Source organism: Ambystoma mexicanum, chromosome 1p (genome assembly GCF_040938575.1).
Source record: "Ambystoma mexicanum isolate Mex_15411 chromosome 1p, UKY_AmexF1_1, whole genome shotgun sequence".
Lineage (NCBI taxonomy): Eukaryota > Metazoa > Chordata > Amphibia > Caudata > Ambystomatidae > Ambystoma > Ambystoma mexicanum.
Window position 1 is genome coordinate 1329282943 of NC_090921.1, and position 26920 is coordinate 1329309862.

Here is a 26920-nt window from a genome sequence, read left to right on the forward strand (position 1 = left end):
GCGACTGTGGTGCGCGCGGGCCTGGGGGAAACACACGAAGACACAAGTAAGGAGCTGGGGAAGTGGTGGTTGGGGGAAGGAGCCCACCGACCCAAAAGCACAGGGTGGAGACCGCTCGACCCCCTGGCCCCTCAGCTGTTTGGCGGCTGGATGCGCGCGACCCGACTTCTACTGGGAGCCGTAAGCATCCGGAGCGGTGTGTCTCTGAGTTCCAGTGAGCGCCGGGCTGCGGGGTGTAAACTTTTCCGGGCTCGTCGGGTCAAGCTGCGTTGGGCCCTGCCTGGAGTGCCCAAACTGAAGATCTGGCACATCGGCCCCTGAGCCTCCCCCCGGAGTGGCAACATCAGCCCATATTCAGCTGCATAGGCCGGGAGGGTGGGAGAACCCTCCTGTAATCCACTGACTGTGGCTGACGCGACCTCATTCCCTTTGTTGCTCTTGTGCTTGATACATTGGGGCCCTTGACCTAGCTAGCATGCGGTGCTCACATAGCCTTCAACTTGCAGGCGCCCTACTGGACAACTGGGGGCCAGGCAAACTCCGGATTTGGCCTGTGAGGAGCCCGAATTGGCCCTTCGACATGATCATTGCGCACAAGGCTCCCTGTAAACTTCTAGCTGACAACAACGCTAGATTGCTCCATACTGGTATCCTTGGTTCAATTTACGTGGGAGAATACAGTCTACTGGTGGCTAACACCCCCTGATCCTCTGGACTCCCCCCTCCCCTTTTTTTTGTTGCTAGATTCCCTTTGCCAAGGGCCGTTTATCCACACGACGCGGGTCACAGGGAAGGAAGAGGGGAAGGGTAATGCCACAGAGCTGCGTAACATCCGAAAACACCATGAGTGAACCACAGAAATTCGGGAAGAGAAAACAAGACCCCTGTAACAAGAAAAAAGGTCCAATGGATGCCTACACAGGAGGCCAGGACCAGACCACAGCCGCAGAGGCACCCACTAACGCTAAAGAGGTCCTGAACACTGGGGGTGAGGAACAGGAAGACAGGTTAACAACTATATTTCAAAATGGGTTCCGGGCAGTGAACATTAAGTTGGACGACATAGTATCCACCATAGGCTCTCTTAAGGCAAGGGTCGAAAAAGAGAGTGCACCTGTCACGGAAACAGAGAACAGAATACGCACTAACGAAGATACTATAGCACACCACAGCCGAGACATCAACCAACTTAAGGAGGCCATGTCAAAAATGCAAAACAAGTGCGAGGACCTGGAATCGCGATCAAGTCGCAACAACATCCGGGTGGTGGGAGTGATGGAATCATTCGGCAAAGGCCAGATGGAGAAACAGCTGGAAGCACTACTTAAAACCGTATTCGGCTCGGAGGCATTCTCAGAGCATTTCCTATTGGAAAGGGCACATCGCACTTCGGCCCCAGCCCCTAAACCTGGTGCACCGTTGCGCACAATAATTTCGAGGCTCCTTAATTACAGGGACAGAGACACGATCCTACGTTTGGCGAGGGAGGCTGGAACACTCCACTATGAAGGGAGCCATATCCATATATACCCGGATTTCTCTGCCGGGGTTCAGGCCAGCAGAAGATCTTATGAACCGGTTAAAAAACTCCTCAGAGACCGCCAAGTGTCATACGCTTTGATGTTTCCGGCTAAGATGAGAATAGAGCACGCGAGAAGAGCGCACTTCTTCGAAACTCCGGCTGAGGCCACGCAGTACATTGAGACTTCTATACCTCTTCCGCCCAGAGGGGGCAGACCGGCACAAAACAACAGGCCCAGGCTGGAGGACTAGGACACACGTGGCGTTTGCTTATTTGTAGGGCCACTGCGCCGAATGGAATTCAGATTGGTTGGAAAAAATTGGTCTGAGCAGCTCCGTCTAAGAGTATCACTGGAGTGTTGGGGCCAAATCGGCGGTCATGTGGAGCGACTTGTCCACCCCTGGAATGCTCTATCAGTTAACTAGGACATGTCATCAAGTTGGGGGTGATGATGTGGGGAGGTGAGAGGGGATGGGAGTGACGTTTCTGAAGGGAGAAGTTCTGGTCACCAAGAGAAAAGTGACCCAAGTTACAGTTTGGTTATGGTTGACTGTTTTATGTTAAAAAAGTGGTCACACTGGGAGTGGCGCTGTTCGGCTGGTACATACATAATATTGGTGACGGATGCAAATAAAACTGCTTACATGCAATGTAAGGGGACTGAATAACCAGATGAAAGTCAAGAAAATTTCGAATTATGTTACTAGGCATGGCCCCCAAATATTGATGTTGCAAGAGACACATACAATGGGAAGCAGAGTAATTTACGCATAATGCCTAAATGGGGTACCCAGCGTTTCCATACAGACTATTCCACTCTGGCCAGAGGGGTAATCACTCTTATCCATCCAAGCTTGGGGTTTGGGCTGGCGGGCCACAAGGCGGTTCAACAGGGTAGATATGTGGTCGTATGGGGTAGGCTCACTGGACAACAACTGCTTCTGGTTAATACGTATGGGCCGAATATAGACGACCTTGCATTTTATGGAAATGTGTACCAGATGATCGCTGCCTGTGGTTTGTCTAATGTGATATGGGGAGGTGACTTTAATGTGGCACTGGACCCTGTGTTGGATAGGGCTTTCAGGGTCAATAGAACCTCTAGTAAAACAGCCTCCACCCTGAGTAGCATTCTTTCACAATTGTCAATGGTTGATGCCTGGCGTTTGATACACCCTGGGGACAGGAAATATACATATTACTCCTCGGTTCACGACTCCGAGTCCAGGATAGATTATTGGTTTGTTGCATCGGGTATGTCCTCTTCGCTGCAGAAATGTGAAATCTTGCCCCGCACGTTTTCCGACCCTGCCCAGTGACGGTAGAATTGAAGATTCAGAGTGCCCCCTGTCCCACCAAAAGATGGAGAATGGCAAGTGGAATGTTGGGAGACTCTGGGGTGGTGGAAACACTACATGTTGAGATAACAGAATTTTTCATCAATAATGTGGGAACGGTAAGCAAATACTCTACTGTCTGGGAATCCTTTAAAGTATGGATCAGAGGAGTACTATTGTCCAAGTCTGTTGGCATGCTAAAGAGCGTGCGTGCTGAACTATCGAATATTGAAAGTAAATTGGCTGTATTGGAGGGAAACTACACCCGAACACAGAACAGGGAACTGTTGGCGGACATACACACGCACTTGCAGGAATTTGATAAACTGGCCGCGAGAGAGGTGCATTATGTGGCGGCTCCCATGCGTGCACATAGATACGGGAAGGACACTGTCTAATCTTCTCAAGGGTGATAAACAACCTAACCAAATCACTAGTATACAAACAGAACAGGGGGGGGTGCTCTTAGGGGAAGACGAGATAAACCAGGAATTTGTCAAATTGTATACCAAGCTGTACTCCAACCAAGATATAAAATCGCCCGTAGACATTAAAAACTATCTTGCGACTCTTAGCTCACCCCAGCTCTCGGAGGTTGAACGCGCTGCGTTGGACCAACCGATAACGGCGGAAGAGGTCACAGAAGCCATTAAAATGTTGACGTCAGGTAAGGCACCAGGGTCTGATGGGATAGGGGCAGAATTTTATAAAGAATTCCGGGAAGAGCTTGTCCCAGTGCTTCTCCAGGTTTGGGAGGAATCCCTGGAATGCAATATACTGCCTCCATCTATGAGAGAGGCAGTGATTACGGTTCTCCCCAAGCCACGACGACCACCAAAGGATGTGTCGTCCTACAGGCCCCTGTCACTTATAAACACAGATGCCAAAATATTTGCAAAAGTAATGGCCAATAGACTCTTACCAGCGGTCCCCGGGCTGGTCCACCCTGATCAAAATGGGTTTATTCCCGCCAGGTCCACAGCCCTGAATCTCCGTAGGCTCCTCGGTCTAATGGCGCAAATAGACCCCAAGAAAAGCGCAGCTGCAATATCCCTAGACGCTGAGAAAGCCTTCGATTCTGTGTCCTGGGTCTACCTTCTGGCGGTACTGGAAGCATTTGGGATGGGCCCTAACTTTATTAGGTATGTTAATCTACTATACACTGAACTGGAAGCTCGAGTTCTGACCAATAAATCCATCTTTGACCTGTTCTTACTGGGCAGGGGCACCAGGCAGGGCTGTCCATTTTCGCCCCTGTTGTTTGCATTGACTATAGAGCCCATGGCTGCCGCGGTGAGACTTGGACACGCTGATAAGGGCATAAATATAAAGGGGACAATCCAATTAATCTCATTATACGTCGATATTGTACATCCGTGAACCTCGGGCAAATATAGCACCCATAATGGCGGAAATACAGGAATTTGCGGCTTACCTTACTCTGGGTACACGGTGAATAGAGCCAAGTCTGAAATATTTCCACTCACGCCGTCCACCGAGTGCCCTGACGTGCTGCATGGACTTAAATGGTCGGATCGACACATTAGGTATCTGGGGATACTGGTGTCTAGGGATAGGAACACACTATACCAGGACAATCATGAGACTACACTGCAGACCATTACCACGAAGCTCCAGATGTGGGGGCGATTGCCAATCTCTCTACACAGCAGGGTGGCGGTCCTTAAAATGATAATCCTTCCCAAGCTGCTTTATCTGTTTGTTAATATTCCCATATGGCCGGGTAGAGCCTTCTTCGCCAAGCTCCGCTCCGTGGTGGTGACGCTCCTATGGAATGGGAAAACTGCTAGGATCAGTTGGGAGAAGATGACTGAATCGTATTCCACGGGCGATATAGCAGCCGCCGACTTTGAGCTATATTACCATGTGGCTCAAGCACAATTTGGAAAACTTTGGTATGATACCACGCAGGAGACACCCCATGCACTAATAGAGGAATACACCACACACTCCACAAATATACAATCAGTCATTTTTGATACACAATACAGAGACACATGTGAATACAACCCAGTCAGCTGTACGGTTAAAGCATGGGGGGCCATATACAGAAAATTGCAATTAGAAACGCCCTACAATCCAGAGGTACCCCTCTGGAACTACCCAGGTATACCCCCCACACATGACAGCTAAATACAGGAATCCTGGGACCCCAGCATGGAAATGAAAGTGGGTGATATGTTCATAAATGGCAAATTTGCGGCCCTAGAGGACATACTGAGAGCGTTTGGAGGTGGCCAACTCAGGACACTTCAATATTATCGCATGCGGTCAGCATTCCAAAAGAAATGGCCGCTGTTCCCGGATGAACCCCAGCCACACCCATGTCTGCAGATGGTGACGGCTGTGGGAGGCCTGGGAATTTCTAAACTGTACACGGCGGTACAGGCCTACACCCCCACTATAAACCATATAAAAGAAAAATGGGAAAGGGACTTGCAGGTGCCCATAGAAGATGCGAAGTGGAATAGATATTGCTCACTGACGAAGAGGGTCTCTCTGAACGCTGGCCTGCGATTAATCCAATTCAAGATTCTGAACAGATTACATTACACCCCAATTAAAATAGTGAAATTTACCCCTGGTGCGTCAGATGCATGTCCCAAATGTAATATGCCACAGGCAGGAGACTATCATATGTATTGGGAATGTCGGGTGGTGAGGAGCTTCTGGAGAGAAGTTGCTGAAATGTTGGGAGAAATTACACCGATTCCCCCAGACCTGAAGCCCCAAAAATACCTATTTGGGGACATAGGCAAATGTTCAGAGAAAACCAGAAGATTGTTTAATGTTACATGTGCAATTGCTAAAAAATGTATTTTATTGAAGTGGAAAAGCGCGAGCCCACCCAGCATGAACCAATTTCTTCGTGAACTAACATATGTAAATGAGGCAGAGGAACAGTATGTGATGACCCGACCCACAGCCTGCAGACCCAAAGATATATGGGGCCCATTCAGAACTTATTTGTGTAACTTGTCCTCTGATGATGATGAATCTATGTAATGGTAAGTAAATGTCATGATCATGATTTTGTAATTTGGTCTGTACACATATTGTGCAGGTGGAGGAGTGCTTGCAGGTGGAGGAGTGCTGTGTAACCCTGTGTGGCCACTAATTAAAAGAGTTAAAAAAAAAAAAAAAAGAAAAATGTTTGTTGGTTAATCTGTTTTGAACATCACAGTTACATTTTGTTTTAGGCCCTCCTCGTTGCCAAAGTCTTTATGTAATTTCATCATCTTCCTATCTTACATGCTGGATTCTAGTATTTTCCATTGATTTTATGTACAATATTATGTGATACTTGTCACGAATAGAGGGGAACAGAACACGCAGAAATGTTCCAGTGCGACTGAAACAGAATAATTGTGAAGTTTTAAATTAAGAAATGGGGCAGGTACTGATCAGCACAAAACCAACTATGCTTCTGGGGCTGGTGCCTTAGGTCTAGCCAAATGTTTCCATGCCCCAAAGCAGGTGTCTACACCCAAGAGTTCTCCTGCATGAGCAATGGAGGATTAATGGTTTTCTAGAAGTCTTACCAAGATCACAAACATGTTTGGAGGACAGACTATGTGTGAGGTTACAGCTGACAGAATAACACCCGAAGCAAAATCATTCAGGGTAAGCACTTTAACTACATGGTCTATGGAAAGGGGTCCCAAGGTAAGGAGCTGGAGGTCCATTGGTTCATTCAAGTCCTGACTGGTTTCAAACAAAAGCTCTTAGGCATTCGCCCAGGTTAGAGTTCATTTTGTAGCTCTCTTTTCGAATTAGAGGATTGTCTGGCAGAGGTCAACTACCTTTGGCTCTCCAGATGTTTTGGGCTACAACTCCCATCATCCCTATACAGCATAGTCAATAGTGGGGGGATCATGGGAGTGGTAGTTAAAACATCTGGAGGGCAGCAGTCTGCTGACCCCTGGCCTATGGTAAGAGGAGATCATTCTTGACAAAACAGCTCAAAAGTGGAGTGTAATGGAAAGGCCATTAAAGGGCCTACTCTAAAGGGCAACTGAGCCTATGCCCATCCCAGATGTGGCCCCCCCAGAACAGTAGTTAGCAAGGCACTCAGTCTCTTTCGGAGTGCCTCGGGCGAAGTTCTCACCTTGTCTAGTGTCATTTGTCTTGGCTGAGTACTGATACTTGGTGTAGGTCTGATTTTTCTCTTCACTCTGGAAGCACAGGGCAACACCTGAGCAGCTTCCTGGGTAAGATCTTGGTGGTTCTGTTCTTACCTTAGTGGTGCCTGGGGGTAACAAAAGCTGGTAGGTATTCTCATTCCGATAGGGCCCATGGGGGATAGGATTTAATGGTCCCCACCTAGGTTTCAAGTGTTGGCAAGATATTTGATAGGTGCCTCACTATTTCTAGCATGTTCCGTATTCACAGGAAGGTTTCTTAATTCAGCTGGAGGTTCGCTACTCGCACAGGGTCAGGACTATAGCTCTCATCAATTCCGGGATCTTGGCCCAGAGATTCTTAATGCCCTGGGAAAAAATGTAAAATTCTGGTGACCACTGCCACTTCTTTAAAAGGAAAATTCTGGTGACCACTACCACTTCTTTAAAAGGAAGTTGTACAAGTTGAAAGAATTGAGCGAAGTTACATTCAGGGAACCTTAAGGAACCACAAAAAGCAACAAGCATACAAAGCTATGAAAGGCGGTTGGGCGAGGAGGAAAATGGAAACGATAATTGTCCATATGAAGAATGGCTGATGAATTTAATGGCGCCTCAGGGTAATCTCAGAGAGCCACAGCCCTTGAATGTTGGAAATGTGTACAGGCAAGGAAATGGGCATGCAGATTGGGAAAAGCAAATGTTGGACATGAAGCTGCAGGAAACCATGCAGAGAAAGGAATGCAGAACACCTAATCTGATTGTATTTAAAAAGCTATGATAAACCATGTCCAAAGTGCACCTAACCTAAGCATAGTTAGTGCGCTCAAAGAGAATGACTGACGAGGAACATTTAGAGTTGGAATTAAGTGGTAGCTGCCCCTTGTCCCGATCTAACCTCTTTGCATTTTGTGGTTGACTCATTGCAGGTGAGTGACACATCCAATTCTAGTGGAGGTCAGAGAGTCCTGCAGCGGCAGGCAAATATCCCGTTCCCCTGGCGACTCCTACATTTCCAGGGGCTGGCAGGTAGGTTCCTCTGTTAGCACTTGCTAACTTTATTTGCAAGAGAGGGTAAAGGACTACCTGCGTGTCATGTCAAGATTATTGGCATTTGGGTTTCATTAAGGGTAAGTTATGCTGATAATTTATGGAGAATTTGTCGCTTTGTGCTGCACCAGTCATAGATCATATAATGCCTGCCCTCTGTGTTTTGCTTTCTGGATTTGTTTTCTTCGGTTTGGCTCATACGTATTGTACTCAGCAAATTGTAATATTGGCCAAGCGCATATCATGAGTTTATAAAGTGCAAAACTAAAAATATTCTGCTGGGAAATCAAACTTTTCTTGGAGGTAAAAAATGTGGTAAATTGACTCACTGCAATGCTACTGAGGAGCAAGCTCCAAGTTTGTTTCATGTTTTATTTCCAATCCCCCTCATTAATGAGGCAGGAAATTTGCATTATATTAAAGGCACAGATGCAGGTATTATATATTTTCTATGTCTACAATCCAGTAGCAATTGATATTTTTTCTAAAGAATATGTAAAGGCTTTTAACATGAGAAAAATAAAACCAACTTGCCTGTTGGGTTCCGTTTTGGGCCCTGAACCACCAATCGCTAGGTCACATGCAGAATAATACGACTGCCCCTTAGTGCCTCTTTTTCTTCTGAAGCGTTCATAATCCAGTAGGAATCAACAATATTTTCCAAACTAGAAAAGCGATTTGCTCTGTCATCAAGAACCACCATATTGAGAGATGGTCTGCATTATTCTTCTCAACCATTGTAAATTGAAACAAATCATAAAGAGTGAGTGTGTGGCATAATACTCACCTGTGTCTTTGATAGAAATGACTTTTTCAGACTGATTGGTGATGGGTATTAGACATTGTTGTGCAGTAGGGACCCCAGCCGGCCCATCGGACTGGGGGTTTCCCAAACAGCACTTTAAGATGAGTAGCAGCACCCTCGAGATGGATGTGGATGCAGATTAATACTCTCGCATCAAATCAATAATGACAACTCGATAGTTTGGCAAAGGGAGTCCGTTTAATGACGAGTACAAAAAATGGGGAGTTTATGAATAGCCGCAATCGATCGATATTCCTTCTCGCTTCAACTCCACTTAATTTCATAAAAAACACATCATTTACACCAAAAAATCGTTATCACTGATGTTTAATTTCTCAAAACTTAGCATGAAACTTGATTGGTTCTCGGAAGTTAACTTTAATATAGGTAATATATCTGTACATGGTAGCAAAGTGAGGGGATTGGATAAATAGTGTCAGGTGGGGCATCTAAGCCCTTCCTTCAAGATGGCTACTGTAGATGTCACTAGAAGTATGACGTCCCATTGGTTCTACTTAACTATAGGACCCTAGATTACTTGTTTCCACTATGATTGGGTTGGCATCAACCCCACTCATACATTTCCACTTGCTTTGCAGCATGCAGAATGGCCAGCCAGGTGCAGGTAGATTGTCTGCACCCCCAGTCTCCCTCCAATTATTGCAACAATCATCACTTCAGTGGTCATGTGTCAATTATTTCTTTGTATTTTGGCCTGAGTCTGCTTCTTGGTCTGGGAAAGTTAAGGCGTCTGGACATGGCAGGAGTCCATGCGTAGGTGTGAAAGTTTCATCCCTTCTGCTTGCTCTATCACGTGATTTTGACACCGTAAAATTGTCTTATTCTCCATGCAATTTCGTGTATTTGATTTAATTCTGCCAGTCATCTGCCAGCTGCGGCTTATCTTGACCTTTCTGCGCAGGATACACTGTTCTTCTCCTCATTAATTGTATCCACTGTGGGTCTATTTCAGTTGATACGACCTTGGCTTCTTGGCATGGTTGTCTTCGTCTGAGTTTCTCTCTGTCTTTAATTCTCGATTTGCTTGCTGCGAAGCTCTCCTCTTGAGACCTTTAGTAACCTTTGGTCGATTCTGCTCTTGTGCATAGTGGAAGTATACTTCTATAAAGTGCTCCTTTTGAGTAGATATGTATAGGTGGCGCTTGCCACAATCTATCTAACTATTAAGCATAAGCAAGCCGCACAATTTTCTGTGCTTTTTGCAGTTACTGTGCATATGTACACGTTTAAACTGGCTGAATATCTTCATAACGCTTATGGCATACGTTTCTGACCTTTTGACATCAATCATTTCACTTTAGGCTCGGGATGTCACTTATCCATGTTGTTTCGTCTTTTTTCATCATTCTCAGGTCGTCATATCTTCTATATGTGAGTCAGTTCGGGTTCTTGTGATGTCACCATTCGTCGACTTTTAGTATCTCATTGGCTTCTTCAGGTGCTGCATTTTGACAATCGTCATTCTGTCTCATTTGTCAGTATAGTTTTTTCAATGGGTACCTCACTGTCCAGGTTTTCTTAGGTGTTGGTACTTCAACAGGTGCTGTTATTCTGATAGGTACTGGACAGAGCCCCGCTGCGGCTCTCTGCTGGTTTATTTGTTCATCATACGTCCCATATTTCGGCGTGAACGTTCTTGGTACTTCAAAATGGGCAGTTGGAGTGCGAATCGTGCTTGGTACCTCCTCTACATTGTTATTATGCACGTTTAATGCATCTGTTCTGCATCAGTGTTGCACACAGTATGTTGAATACATTTATGATGGGATGTTTTAAATGTTGCCTGATGAGACCATTTTCCAGCCTCGTATTGACTTCAGTTCTACTGCTAAGGGTAAAGGATGCAGACCCAATAACTCCCTGGGTGAAATCACCAGATGGAGGTAACATCATTTTCTGCTTCTCATCCCTGAAAGCTCCCAATGTATGTGGTAGAAAATGACATAGGGAGTTGAGATTTCCTGTATGACATTAAGAGCTAAGAAACTGAAGATGGTTTGAAAGCTGTAGATTTCATTCATAAGCCAATCTTAATTATGCATATTTTCTTCATCTGCGAATGAGAGATAGTAAATAGTGCTAGACATACATTTATTTTGCCATGTAACAAATATTTCGAACCTCGAGGGAAAACCGTGCTAATGTTGTAATCTAAAGCTTTAAAATTAGAAACCCTTCTGATAGATGCTAAGCAAAGTGGCACAGGGTGTTACACAAAGAATAGTCAACTGTACGTGCTGATTTGCTTGCATCGAACTCACTGTTCCTCCATTACTGCGCAGTTCGCGGTATCCGGTTAGTTTGCTTCCCGTCGATTGCCACGCATAAGCAGAAGTGGAGGGAGACAGGTCAGCAAGATAAGGAGGGGAACTGGGGTTAATTTTGTGTCTGTGTGCGTGCATGTGTGAGTGTATGTATGTGCAGTGTGATGGACGAAGGAGGGTGGGGAGGAAAGAGAACAGGAAGGGGATGGAGGTGGGCCAGGGGTGGTGGGGGTGTCACCTGCAAAATTAAGGTTAAGTAGTGGGGGAGGAGGGCAGAGGAAATGGGGGTAGTGGGGGCATCCCCCGTCGAGGAGGAGGGTAGGGAGGAAGGACACAAGGAAAATGCTTTCCCCACAGCGCTGAACTCTGATTATGCGAACTGGGTTTCGAGCAAAACAACCTGCAGAGAAACATCATAGAACCTAATCAACTTTGAAAACAGTTGCTTTAAGGAAAGGTCATTTTTGGGGCTGGACCTAAACAGGTGAAAAACTATCCTAACCATCCTTTAATATAAAATATCAGTCTGGGTGGGAAATGTAATTTGATGGAATGTAAAGTTTGTTCTACCAAAGCATATTTACCAATCATTTCAACTTTTACTTAAATATGCCCGATGAGATGGCTGATCTAAAACTATTAACTGCCTTATATGCTTTGACCTCCTCTATAAACAGGTATACCCAGAAGTGTTCTACTTCAGTGGTGAAATTGCATTAATGTGTGTCTTTCTGCACGCAGAGTGTCCATTCAGATCCTTAAATAGATTGGAAAAATCTCACTCTGGAGAGTTTCTTACTTGAGGCCTAAAATCTTCCAACCCACCAATTTTTATTATCCTTCAAGGATAAAGTTGTGTATATTCTCTAGCGGGTCTGTTAGGCATAGATGGAAAACTAGTAGAAGTCCAGAAAGGCCTGCCAACAACTACAGCAGGAATGGAAACATCATTTGGGAGGACCGAAATGGTGTGACTAAAAGGTTGGCACCTCTCTGTGAACTAGAAGAAGAAATCTGGTTATTATGGGAAACAAGGGTAAAACATTCTCCGGGATGTTGATCAGTACTGCAGGAAAGTTAATATTGTCTTGTTTTATGGGCTGGAGTGGGAGACTTTTTATGCATGACAATGATTATGCTTGGATGACAGTACAATTTAAAGCTTGGTAAACTCACTGATGTTCTCCTACCACTGAAACTGGAGGTATTCGTGATTGGGCGGGCAGATGAGAATGTCTGGATATGAATCTTTAAAGTCCCATTTTGCCACTCAATCCATTGGAAAGACTACCTTTCAGTTTGGAGTGATGGTACACCACAGAATTGTTCAGAGTATGGCATCCTAGGAGTAAAGGAATGACTGACAAAAATAAGTAAAGTTTGAACAACACTTTACCTTCTCAAGTGGGTAGATTGTCAGGCTTGGCTTTCTCTGTTGGTTCGCAGAATTTAGATTCAGTACCCCAGCATGCAACATTTGTTCAATAATTAACATGAGTTTGTGCTGGGTATCTGGATTCCATATCTCTACAGATGTTTCTCAACAAGTGATTCCCTCAGTTCCCTCAGGGGGTTGGCCCTTCTATTAATCTGCAGCGCTTTATCAATATGTTTCTTTCAGCTTACATAGGGAGCAGAGAGTCAATACACCTGTATGCAGTGTTTTCTCAGCAGTAGGCTCTTTCAGTTTGCTAAGGAAATGTTATTGCACTCTGTAGCATTGACAGTATTGGTTTGTTTTAGTTCACTGCTGGAGCTTAGAGCCAGTGTCCTACTATGCAGTGTTTTATTCTCAACTGGTCTTTCTATTTATGCCTGTCGCTCCTCTGGTCAGATCCTATTACTTGATAATGTGGGGTCTTGTACTAGCGATTGCAATTTCCCCTGACTGCTCGGATCTCGTTTGTCAGTGGCATGGTTTGAAATTGAGGGGAGCTCAGCGAATTTGCTCCTGCTTGTAGCCTAGAAGAACCTGGTTAGCTTGACACCAACATCTACCATGAGCTACTTTTGGGTCCCCATGCCAACTGATTCTGAACAAACATACCTATGTGAAATTAACTATGTGAGTCTTTGACAATCTATAAATAAAGGTTAAGCAAATTGCCAAAATTATATGTTTGTGTCTTATATGGGAGTTAGATTTGCGGAACACCATTACTAGCTCCTCGTTTATCAATGATTGCTCCTGGTCGCTGGTTAAGGCTGGATACCCAGGAGGTGGTTAACTCCTGCTTATCCAATTTCTATTCTGATCTCTACAGCAGTGTTAGTCATTTTGCAGGGGTTACTTGATCATCAACTTCAGTCTCCAGCGGGTCAGTGTCAAGACTTTTGGTGGGCCTGGAGGTCTCCATCTCATTCCTCAATTGTTCATTGGGTCTAAAGTAGAAAGGATTGCTTGCCTCTGTTTTTCCCTCTCTTCATAAGTTGTTGCGGATTCCCAGCTCTGCACACAGATACTTTGATGCTTGATTTTGATGTCCATACCTCTTCCTCCATGACTTCTAAAGCAGCCACAGTGACATGGGGTGCATCATATAATATTATATGACCTCCAACCTTGTGAACAGCATGCCAAAAGAACCGTCTCAGCTTGATGAAATCTTTCATTTGTCACAAAGGCATTGAGATTGATTACTGGATTAGACCATTTGTCTTTGAAAGCTGGAAAATAATACTAGGTAAAAGAGATGTTAAATTGATTGCTGTGATCACTGCTCTTTTAACAATTGGATTGTCTTGGGAGGATCGCTCAGGAGCAACGCGCTCGTCTTGGAAGCGAGACGACATGGAGCAACACAAGTTCGATCCCCGGATCCGCGATTGGAAACCTCTGGGTATTAAGCGCGTTATAAATAACCAATTACAATTATGAATCTCTGTATTCTAATCTCTGTTTTTGCTTGGACAGAAGAAAGAAGCATGGCAGAAATAATTGTAAAGGAGGAAAGTCGATTGAGTTCCTGTTACCTTTTCATTTTTGAAGAATCCAAGAGTCTGATGTTCTCTTTTTCCATCTGGAGACAAGAGAGCAAGCCTGCTTACTCCATTTGTTCCAGGAATAATGAAGATGTTACAGAATAACTTAAAGGGAAGTCTTGATTCAAAGACACATATATGTGAGTATTATGCTTCTCTTTGTTTGTTGGAAATCAACAGCTCAAGTTTTGAAAAGTTAATCTATAACAACAGTAAACAAACTATTTTTCCCATCAATACCGAGTAAACTTGTAGTTCCACAGCCAACAAGACATGTGGCCACGTTAACCAATCAGCCTCTCCATCAGCCGCAGCACTTTGTCTCTCATCCTTTTTCTTTAACTGCATGGCTTCGCTCCACCATATTGGAACTGGCTCTTCAACTGTGGAAACTCCAGTGTTGGATCGATTAACTTCCAACCTGTATGTAGTCTTTACATCCGAACCTGCAGATGTGACAAAGAAACACAAAAGCGGGCTAAGCAAGCAATCGATAATTCTTATGGCCCCTATATAACAAGATTTGACTGGCCTGTCATGATGAACAACATTGTATTCTAGCAGATTTCAAATTGTATTGGGTACAGATCCACATATAGCCACAGATATCATCCCTTAAGCATCCACAGCTCACGCAATCAGTTATAGGTACAAAGCATAATACAGTTTGTTAAAATAGGGTGCAATAATGCTAGCCTCTGTGTCTTTAATAGAATCAAGATATTCCTGTAAGTTATTCTGGAAAATCTTATTTCTGTGCAAAGGTTGCTCGCTACCAACGACGCCAGCTGATCTATTGGTCTCACATAGATGTCCTTAAAGATTGACTGATCAAACAAATCTGCTACTTTCATGATAACTTCTAACCAAATGTCCACCTGAAATGCTTTGGATTACATGGCTTGTGTAGAATGTGCTCTGTAATTGGTAATGTCCACCCCCGCTTGCGGCAGTAGCCAGTATTCCCAGTGCGCTAACTCTGAAGAAGATAACCGCTCATGGGGGTTTATCAACTTTGTAAGCCTTCAGACAACAAACTACACCAATTTATGGTGATCTAGAAAATTGGATGGACGCCACTTTAGAGTTACACTTGGTATTATATTCTACATCTGGAAAAGAAGAATCAGGAGAATGAACTCAGCCTGCAAGATCTAGACTCGAACATCAAACAACCTTCAAAAGGCTACCAAGCACAACAAGGTTGTTGATTTATAAGAACACATTCTGGACAGGGTTTTTGTTGACCTGTGAATAAATCCGGAACCTCAGGATTATATTTGCAGTCTACTGTCTTGAATAACGCGGTGCTGGTGGCATTACCCCCGCTTCGCCCACTTCAGCAAATTCAGAATAAGGCTGCAAGACTTATCCTTGGCCTCAAGCCCAGGGACCGTATCTCTCCGGCCGTAAAATCTCACCACTGGCTCCCGGCGCTGCAAGGATCAAATTCAAGACCCTCTGCATCATCCACAAGGCCTTCTGGGGCCTGGGACCATGCTATCTCCAACTTTCCCTCCCTAAATACTCCCCTGCTACAGCCCTACTCTCAGACTGTCAAATGTTTCACTAAGCAGAGAGTGGGTGCAGATCACTCACAGCGGCTGGTACCTCCCTTTGTAACAGCTTCCCTGGCACTCTCAGATTTGAACCAGACCTCCTTAAGTTCTGGAAACTACTCAAACTCTGCTCTTCTCTACCTCTTTCCCTTACTTGCTAATCACCCCACTGCTGCTGTGACCGGTGGCCTGATCCTCATGAACTTCACAGGATCTCGAGTCCTTCCTCCCATTCATTACCAGCTTGGTGGCTCCACGTACCACCCTTGAGAGCTGGCTATACCAGCACTTAGCCTGAGGTGCTCCTCCTGGCTCCCCTTAGCACTTCCCTCTTGGGCCCTCCTCCAGCACTTGTCCACTCCTCTGTTCCCCCTTTCGGCCCCCCTCCCCTGCACTTCTCCTCAATGCACTTGCATGGCCGAATGCCACAAGGCCTAGTAGGACCACAACTGTATATTTGTTTTCTTGCCACTGTTATTATTTCCCCAGTTCTCTTCCCATTTTGCGTTGTGGCACTTTGAAACACATTTCTGTTGTATAAAGCGCCTTACAAATTATCAATAAAATACAATAAATAAAGACACCCATTAACATTGGTCACAGATTACCTCAAGAACAGGCCGACTCCTAAATACAATTAAATGTTTTTTATTGAAGTATTGAGTATTGGCTCACTATGGGGTGTCCCTCTCTGTCGTCTCTCCAGGCATTTCTCTCCCTTGCCAGGGCATCCCTAAAGCACAGGATGATCGCTAGAGATTGGTAACCCCCACTGTCTGGGGGTTACCATCATCTGACTGGCTGCTCGTGATGATGTAAAGGCAAATTCACTTTCTTTCTCACGCTTTCTATGAATAATCTAGGTGAAACCTAACCTAGGTACCACAATAAAATAGTACAAGAAGATGTGCCTTCCAAACACCAAGGTCTCACTTGGTTCTTTCATTGCATGCTCTTGTACTCCTCCCCCTGAAGTTATATCCTTCCTCTGCCTTTCTTTTACTCTACTTACTTTCTTTTCTTCCCCCGACTCTACTTCGTCTCTCGCTCTTCACCTCTCATGTTCTCTCTTACTCCTACCGTCCTCCGCTCTCTGACTCTCCCCTCTCAGCACTACTAATGTTCCCCTTGCCACACTACTACTGTCCCTCCTAGCCCTGCTAGCCTCCCCTCTTTGCCCTACTACTATTCCCCATCCCGCCCAACTATTCTACATTTCAGCCCACCTTCTCCCACAGTCACCCTACTTTCTCTCTGCCAGTTACCTTCCCATTCACTCTCATTTACCTCCTACTCTCCCTCTGATGGGCTTCCCACTCCCCTGGCACACCTCTCACACCAAGTACAAGTTTCTCCCACCAGCCAATTCCTAACCTTGAACACACTTTCACCAATCCTGCGGCATGCTTCTCTGCACTGTCCTCCTTCTGCTTGGTCTTTTGGTTCTCCCTTGACCTATACCAAACAACCCACAATGCCCTGGTTCCTGTGCCACTTGATATCTTCCCTCTCCCCCTCAATTGGTTCTCTCCCTTAGCTGGTTCATCAGATCAAGCGCTGGCTTCCTTCTCCCCAGGGGCTGGTTTACAGGTATTCAGTAACACAAAATGGACTTTAAATTACACACCCTTGTATGCGGGTCTGCCATTGTTTGAAAATAATGTCCCATTCAATGTATAGTCAATTACAGGGTTTGTGTCTGGATTAAACTGAGTGTCCAGATTGCCAGTATTATATAGACTGTTCTGTGGTGACACTGAAAGTACAATCAAGTTTGCAATCCATGTTAGGTAGAGTGCCTAGAATGTTGGTTGGGTGTGTGGATCGCTCCGCTCTCCTGCAGTTCTTCGCCTGCCCTCTCCTGATTGGGTTGCTCACTCTCTTCTCCACTGCCAACCCTTATGGGTAATGTAGTCCTATGGGACAGCCTAAAAGAACCTGGCCAGCCTTGTGCAGAACAGGTATTGGGCAAGGAAAGGTGGTACTTGATTCACATAGCCAGACACATCTAGAGGGGACAGAGACTGGCCTCCTCCCAACTCCCACACTCTGCCTCTGGGGCAGGTCTGCTCTGGTAAAGACCCTGGTTGGGCCACCTGGTCCAGGTTGAGATGGGCCACCATCCCCTTTTGACAGGGTCCGGTACCTGTCACACATCTTACAAATTAACTGATGCTCACCTGCAGGAACTTGGTCTATTGTGTCATGCCCTTCTGATATTGCAGAGTGCTTCGCATTAATTGTCCTCTATGCTTTACCTTCCTTTACCAAAGAGGATAAGAAGTCCAAGATTGACAATAAATGGGCTAACACTGGATTGTTGCTCTTTCAAGCCCCAGCCACTTCACGCTCTCCATGATATGATGTTATTTATAACGTGCCTGTACACAAGTGTTTCTAGGCGCAACAGGAAAAGGGAAGGAGGACCGGGGTAGGACAAGACAAATGATCTTACTAGGCCTTGTGTCATTCAGATCGTGCAAGACCGAGAAGAGCAAGGGGATGTGGGGGCAGAGAAGTGCCAGGGAGAGGGGAGGGGAAACGGGGCAGTAATGCTCTGAGTAAGTGCAGCACAGGGCAGCGCAGCTCCATGGAAGTGCAGCACAGTACAGCGCGGCTCAGAGTAAGTGCAAGAAGGCAAGGGACTTTATATACTACAGTTACCGCCCCTAAGTGCGTGGAAGGCCCGGAGGCAGTGCAGGGGTGACTGATCAAGGGGGAGCATGGTACCCAGTGAGACTCTGAGGGTACCCAAACAGCCAGTCGGTACGGCAGACAGGTCGGTCCTGTAGGTCAGCAGGGGAGGGAGCGGGAGAAAGCAGAGGAGAAGAGGAAACTTTTGAGCTGCTTCTGGGAACTTCAGGTGGTCCGGATCAAGTTTGAGAGGGGCAGGGAGGCCGTTACAGAGGGAGGCACCAGCCGAGGAGAGAGATCTACCCCCACTCTCTGCCTGGAGAAGCGTCTGACCCTTGGAGAGTTTGAGGTAGCTGAGTGAAGGGCTCGAGAAGGAAGGTATTTAGGAAGAGAGTGTTGGATGTAGTGTGGGGCTCGGCCCTAGAAAGCCTTCTGGCCAGGGCAAAGGGTTTTGAACTTGATCCTTGCATCCACCGGGAGCCAGTGGAGAAATTTCAGGGCTGGAGAGATACAGTCTGTGGGCTTGAGGCCATGGATAAGTCTCGCAGTCTTGTTCTGGATTAGTTGCAGAGGGCGTAGAGTAGCGGAAAGCAGATTGAGAAAGAGGCTATTAGTAGTCCAGCCTAGAGAGTCCAGCCCATGCTGTTCTATAACCTTTGTGTATATGGTGACCTGTTGGCCCTGATAAGACACTCTGCCTTCTCCAAAAGTCCTGGTATTTACTACAGTTCCTGAAGTCTGCAAGCTGACAGTGACACAGCGCCCTGTCCGTCACTAATGAATGAGGCTGAGTCTTGCGATTTCTCAGGAGAAACTGATTCACAGTGTAGTTGGTTTGGAGAATGCAATGAAAGTTCCAGCAGAGCCAGATATCTAACTTGTGCCATCCAATGGGGTACTAGCAAGACAAACTCCATATGATCCATTCTGACCTTTGCCAAAGTCCTAGCGGTGGGGGGGAACGGCCTAATTTGTCCTTCTTTTTCAAAATTGGAAGAACACATCCAAAGGAACTCGATTGGATACGGCCTCCAGCTGAAGAAACGCGGAAGTCGATTGTTCAATCAGGATGCAAATAAGTCTGCCTGAAGGGTACTAAAGCCTCTAGTTGTGGCTGTCTAAGAGGTACCTGGAGCTCCAGTCAGCCTCCACATCGGACAGTCCAGGAGTGTATTCCACTGTCAACAAAATAACATTTTCCAGGCAATAGTGTCAAGAGTCCTTTGCAAGTTCTGCTAGCAGTTTGGATCTCATTCCTCCTGGATGACTATGTATCAAACTGCTGATACATTGTTTTTCTTTAGGAGAGTACAACTTTTTTTTTCTTCTTTGGTGAGGGACCAAATAGCAAACAAACCTGCTAACAACTCTAGAAAATTGATAAGCAGGTCCAATTTGTTTGCTGTCTATTTCCCTACCATGGAAATCAGAAAGCAGCAGGTGACCCGCTCAAATGGATGGCGTCCGACACAATGACAAGCTCCTGATGGCTGGCGTCTGAATCAATGACCAGTCCGGATCTTCGTTCCAGGCCTACATATGTCCAAGTCACCAATAGAGCTTCACCTTTGCCTCCTGTGACGGCATCATTGAGTGGACACAGACACAGGTGTACAGTTTGGGATATAAACTGTTATTTAAACACAAAAAGTGTTGGTGGTTGGCCTAACTTGCCCTATGCTAGGGTTGGGCTTCCCTGCCTAAAGGTTAGTCTGCATCAGGATGTCCAAATCAAATCATCTGTGTCCAAAACCTATTCTTGCCCTCACATCTAGAATCTACAATGTGCAAGGATGTCAGCCAAAATTAAATAAGTGGTCAAATCAAAATGTTCAGAAGAATCTCTTCCAACTGGGCAAAACCAGATCCTGGGTTCCCTGCCCCAAGATTCAAGCTGGTCGGTGGACCCAAAGGAAGAGGTTCTTCTACCTCCAAAAATGTCACAGTCCTCACAGGTTGGCTTCACAGTTAACTTTTTTCGACAGGCAGTGGGTGCATCCCAGCACCTCATGTTGTACCAGGAATTCATAACACCAAACCATCCTTGTAATTTCAGAGTTCATACAAGACCGTTCTCACATATATTTCACACCAGGTTCCTCCAACGTTCAACAGGCAGGGGGTGCATCCTGCATCCCAGCCCCTCCTGTTGACCCAGGTTTCTGAAGCACAAGGTTGCTAATGGTGTACAAGTTTCAATCCCTGAGGGTTCCCTTCTCCAAGCTTCAAGACGGTTCAACAAAATGACCTCCACTTGTCTTGGGGATTACCCACTCACTGTATGGGAGACATAGTATCACAAGTAGAAACTGACACAAGAGTTGCAAGTTTCAAAACCTTTATTGTTAGATACATGAGGGTTGGAACAACTCCTGTCTGGCTCTGTAACTAAGATGGGAGTAATCTCGACCATCCAATAATAAAGAAACAGTCCTAGTCAGTCTTAGTCAAACAATAAAGGCTTATAATAACACAAACCTGATGCCTGTCCTCAATCTAATACAAAATAATGTGACATAGGGATATGTATCTACAAAAGGAAAAATCGGCGGTGAAGCGAAATGTCAGAATGGTATTATAAATCAGTATCATTTCTCATTCCCACGTTGTATAACAGGGTTAGATGGAACACTTGCTGGATGAACACACTTTGGCTTGCGAACACAGTTAGGTGGCTGGCTCTGCCCTCCAGAGCCGCCTTGGCCGTTCCAAGTCTGAGTCACAAGTTCAGGGGTATAGCCTCTCTGGTTTCCCTCACCCAAGTCCAGGTCACCCTTCAAGCATCTACACAGTTTCTAAGTATAGTATTTGGTTGCAGTTCACTATACGTTCCCCTCAATCGGGCTCAAACCTTTTCTCCTTGGTGGGGTTCCCTTCCCCAAGCTTTCTTCAAATTCCACACTATAGGTTCCCCTCAGTCGGGCTCAAACCTCCTTTCATATTTTGATTTTGCTGTTGAAGACCTTTGAAACTGGGAGGATTTTTGCTGTCACCTCCACATGACCACTTCAGCCCTCATTTCTTTCTTTACTTCCACTTTACACATTTTCCTTCAGTTCCAATGTCTCTTGGAAAATGCACTTGCTACGTATGACTTGCTACAAATTCTAGTTAATTGGTGTGATGTTGTATGGTATTTTTATCAGAATTTAAGGGTGCTGGGGAGAAAACCACAGTCCTGACACAAGTGAACCGTTACAATAACTAATACATTAATCAGTGTCCTTCGTTGATGGACACTCCCGTCCCCTGCACATCTATAGTACTGTCAAAAAGGCAGTGAAAGTTTTGATTGATATTTCATATGCGTGGTAGTGGTAATTCTTATAAAGTACTTTCTTTAGCCATAATGTTAATTAAACAAATTCACATTTTTTATGACAATGAATATTAATCACAATCACGCTTCACTTTCAACCAAACATAAAAATAGCTCAACGCGTTTCGGGAGAATCCCTTCCCCAGGAGCTCGTTAGTCTTCTAAGAATTTCCAATAATATCTAAAGAATAAATTAGAATCTATTCAAGTAGTGATACATTTTTCACACTTTAATATTTTGTACATGGTGTATATTGTTTTAAGATCAAATAGTTTAGCACCTGTTTAGTCTGTACCAACTTCAGGTACGATTTCGCAAAATTGCGATTTGTGGGCCCTCACTGTCCACTCCCTATGGTAAAGGTATAGTAATCTTCATTAAGACAAATTATTCTGTTATTCACTATACTTATCTAAATATTTGAACTCGCTTACCTCTAGACTGTGCTTTCTCGACTAGCCCTATTTTCAGGGTTCTATCCCAGGAAAGTTCATCATTTTCATCACAGGTAATCCCTATTAACAAGAGTATTTGTATATTTCACTGAAATCAACTGGCAAAGTGAATAAAATCATAGATTCAATGCAGGCTATTTAGCCGACTTACATGTGCGTCGGTTTTTCACAAGTAGTACTTCATGGAAGTTGTGTTCTCAGAGCCCTTCAATGTTCCTAATAATTTGCAGATAGTAGGTCTAATTCGAAAAAAATCAAAGGTAAAATATCCTTCCTCTAGGTTGTCTCATAAGTAGAATGGAAATCTCTTTCAAAAGAAGTAAATTGTACTTACCACGGAATACAGAATCGAGTGAGTATCATAAATTTGCCAGGTTGGCGTTCATCAGCGGTCTAAAATGGCTGCTACTTGTATGTGATGTCAGAGATGTCACTTATTAATGTGATGACGTCATTGCGTTGGAGTACGGATGGCGTCATCTGTAGTGACGATAATCTTTAATGAAGCGGAAAAACTTCTGTTATGAAAAAATACTTTTTCTCCCTTCCTGCTCGGCTGTCGTGCGTAATCCTCACGTCCTTTTGGAAATAACAATCTCTCGTAAGGCGGGGGGTTTTCTGGCTTCCTGCCCCTTTGGTTCAATCCCTCGTTTTGTTGCTCTCCTTCATCTGGTTCACAATTGCCCTGGAGGAACTGCTCCTTCTCATGCACCGCCTTGTTCAAAATGTGTCTGTGTTACATCTTTTAACCATGTGGGGAGAGTTAATAGGTATTAGGTGTGCATGATTAAATGAAAGTGCCTGACCCTGCCTGATCTCATTAGAGGGACATGCCCAGTATATTGTATGTGTGGTAATCCTTTCAGCCTTAGACCTCCTCTTCCTCGGCTCAGTGTTTGTGTGGGAAAGGCAGGAGTGGGTCTGGGAAGTTGGAATATCCCAAAAAATAGGATTGGATAGGAGTATTGTGAAAGGGGGGATACCGCCTCTCGCCATTGGGTGTCTCTTCCCCCACTCCCCAAGAACCCCTCCCCCAGGTTTTCCTCCTGCATTTGTCCACTCCCAGTGTCTGGATCCAAAGGCGATGGCTGTGCCCTGGCCACCAGAGTAAGGGATACCTGGGATCTAGGCAGTGAAACACCCTCTGGTTTTTCACATACCCTTCCACTATGCAATGTGGATGATCCTGTTCTGTTCTGGGGTGTCCCTTTCTTAGGGTTGTGAAGAGAACAGGTAGGGGGGAATCCAGGGACCATCGCATATTATTAACTTAACTTCTTTTTCTCGATGCAAGCTGGGGGTTGATGGTAGTCCCCCTTAAATAGCTCATGAAATTTGATTGAGTTGGTTGCTCCTCTGGGTTTTCCCTACTAGATTTTTTGGTGGGATCTCGGTGTGTTATATTGCTTTGGCAGTTCATTTCTGACCAATTACATATGGGAGAGGTGTAGGAATAAAATCAGACTGCCACTGTGGGTGTGAGGTGAAAATTGATATTGTTGAGATGGAATGTCCTGAAGAAAGGTGTAAGAATTGGGGAAATATCTACCTATGAGAACTTCTTCTGGGCGTCCCGGGATGATGGTGGTTGAAATAAGCGTTTGCTCTCCTCTAATATTGATAGACAGAGGTATTCTTGGGTCAATTTCATTATCCCCATGTAAGCAGGTAACCCTAACTAGGGTTGAGTTTTTAAGGTTTTCCTGCATGACTAGATCTGCTGTCACTGCGGCCTGTTTACTGCCAGAGTCTATTAAAGCATTTACAACCTTCCCGTGCACAAAAGCCTCTCATAACTAAATTCTGTTGGTGACTGACACAAGCATATGCTAACTGTTTCTACATCTTCTTCTGGATCTTCCCATTCCTCCCCTCGCAGGCATCCTATTTCCATGGGTTCTTTTTTTGATTTTTTGGACAGTGTCTAGCCATATGACCAATCTCCTGGCACGAAAAACAAGTTGGTGGTTGAGGCTTAATCCCCTTAAACGCCTCTCTCCTTGTTTCCTCTGTGATTCCAGGCTTCTAGTTTTCTGAGTTCTGGTTTTTCTTTCATCATCCATTCTTTGGCCTTAGAAAGGTTTCCCCCTCGTTCTGATATATGTGGGCTAGGGCGGTAGGGAGTCTCTTGACCTTTTCTATCCTCGTTTTTATGCAGAGAATGAAAGTGTTTCATGTCCTCCGAATGACTCTGAGTAGTCTCAATGGCAAGTGTGAGGCTCGGTTTATTTAATTTTAACACTGCTTTTTGTAGATAGCGAGGTAGAGAATTAATAAATTGTTCCAGGGTTAGCATCTCTATCAATTCGGCTAGAGTCTTTTTGGCTACCCATAGAGATATGTTTTTAATCCGCTCCTAATTCTAAAGTGGTTTCTCTCTGAGTTAGTTGGATACTTCTTATCTTTTGTTTATAGAATTTGCTGGTCTGACCTATCCTTTTCGGGAGTCCCTCTTTACTAGATGCAAAGGTGGCATCTACCGGGAAATTAAGTAACTGATAGGAAGTTTGCAAATCCCCCTTCAATATTTTTAGGTTCTCAGCCCATCCAAACTGTTCTGCTAGTTGATCGAAATTCAGAAAAAAATTCCCCAAATCTACTCCATCTTCATAGGGTTGTAGTATGCCTTGAGGTAATAGGGGTTTTGTTTGTAATGCAACAAGTTGCGCTAAGCTTGATTGGAGACGGGTTTCTGCTTGTCTCTGATGGGCGGCCAACTGTGCTAGCACTTCTTCAATTGAGGCCATATCAGGAGGTGTGAGGGTTCTTTCTGACTCGCCCCAGATCCTGAAAAGAAGATGGTCTAGTTTTCCTCAGAGGAGGTTTAAAAAATGTGTAGTTCCCTCCGTGCTTGATTCTGATTGAGGTGGGGATCCCGGAGTATCAGGGTTTACACCAGATAGGCCAGAACCAGAGGGTGATTCAGCATTAAAGAGAAATGTGTCAGAAAAGGGGGGACTAAATGCCCCACATCGAATAAAGACCTGGGATGGTCTTACTTTTAGGACTAGCCGATCTCACTGTTGTATATGGTAACGAGAGAGAGGTAGGGTGTCTAGTAAAACCTGAGACTGGAAAAATAGGTCTTGCTGGATAACAGGAATATGTATTTGGGAGAACAGAGTTTCTCTTATCCTATATATCTGTCATGGGTACCGGGCATGTAGTCAGGGCAAGCTGGGTGGAGGCTTGGCAGGCCTGGCATAGGCACACAAAAAACCCATAGCAGATAACTTATTTGAATTCCTTCCTGGTGTTTGTAGTAACTTCCTGGTTACCACTTCCAGTTGCCAAACTGACGTGCATGAAGGTACATGAGCTCTCTAGTGTTTCGGTGTGGCTGGCTATATAAGCCACATCCTAGATTCTTCCAGTGCTTCGTGTTGCTTCTGTAAGCTGCATCAGCAACACACTCACAGTGCTCCTTCTTACCTGCTCCGGAGCAGGTGATCATCCTGCTTCTGCTTACCTGCTCCGGATCATCCTGCTTCTGCTTACCTGCTCCGGATCAACATGCTTCTGCTGACCTGCTCCCGATCATCATGCTTCTGCTTACCTGCTCCGGGTCCTCCTGCTTCTGCTTACCTGCTCCGGATCAACCTCTGTGCTTTCTCCAAGCTGCAGCTTTCCCTGGACACGAGGTGAAACCTACACCTGCACCTGTAAGCACAAAGAAGAACTTTAATTAGTGCGCTCGCTCCAGTAACACTGCGCATACTCACCGAATCATCTTGCTACGCTGGAATCCAGGTTCGTAGCCCGAGCGCCCAAACTCCTGCAAAAGAAAGAGACATTACTTACTGCGCTCGCTCCAATGACGCTGTGCATACTTACCGAAGCCTCTGTGCATACTTACCAGACCTCCGAGGCTCTCCTGTAGCGATGAACCCAGGCTTGTGACACAAGCACGCCATAATTCACTCCTGCAAACAAAAGGAGAGACATTATTCGGTGCGCTCGAACCTATATCGCTGCGCATACCTACCGGCAGGTCTGAGTTCTACATGCAGCGCTACTCACCCAAGATACCTTTGGCAAAATAAAGACAATTCGGACAATTCCGGACTCTCAAAATCCACCGCGCAACGTTCGCCGTGTGGAAAGGACTTTCTTGCTAGTGAAGAAACTAGCACATGGAACACTCTGCCTCACTGTGAAGACATATAACAGCGTGTGGCATCGGAACTCGGCAAACAGACATTGGCATCATCCCTACGAGTGTAGGCCTGAGAATCTCCCACAGAATCGCACCCCTGCGTATGCAGGATGGAGTGCACACCCACTAAAAACCAAGGTAAGCCCTTAGGGGACATCACAGCACGTAGTAGTGAGAAGGGAAGGGGCCCAGGGGAATCGGGTGAACCCAGGTCTGAGTGTGCATCTTATATTTGACAGGTGTTCCTCCAGGTGAAACAGGGGAAGTGAGAACTCGGGTCAAGGAGGCTCATCCATCGCTTCTGCAGAGACACAGGTGAGTGTGACAATATCCAGTCAGTAATGTCTATGTCAAGAATTATTTTTTCTCCTTCGGGTGGTATAAAAATAATCAACATTGGTTTTCAACTTTTGTCAATTGAATCAGATCCCACTCTGACACCATGTGTAAGAGAGGCATGGTATCATAAGTAGACGATGACACAAGAGTTGTAAGTTTCAAAACCTTCATTGGCTGATTCAAGGGGGTTGGAAAATCTCCTGTCTGGCCCTATAAATAAGATGGGAGTAATCTCGACCATCAATAATGAAACATTCCTAGTCAGTCTTCGTCAAACAATAAGGGCCTACATTAACAAAAGCCTAATGCCTACTCTCACTCTAATACAAACTAA

General features: G+C 45.2%; 1 protein-coding gene across 2 annotated transcripts in view; it reads left to right on the forward strand.

Moving 5' to 3' along the window:
* CCDC106 (coiled-coil domain containing 106) overlaps positions 1-26920 on the forward strand; it is a 607047-nt gene that overhangs the window by 159321 nt on the left and 420806 nt on the right. For both annotated transcript variants that reach the window (XM_069606800.1, XM_069606791.1), the window contains exon 2: positions 7931-8030. The gene's annotated coding sequence lies outside the window, so the exon portion shown is untranslated. The remainder of the gene's footprint in view (positions 1-7930; positions 8031-26920) is intronic.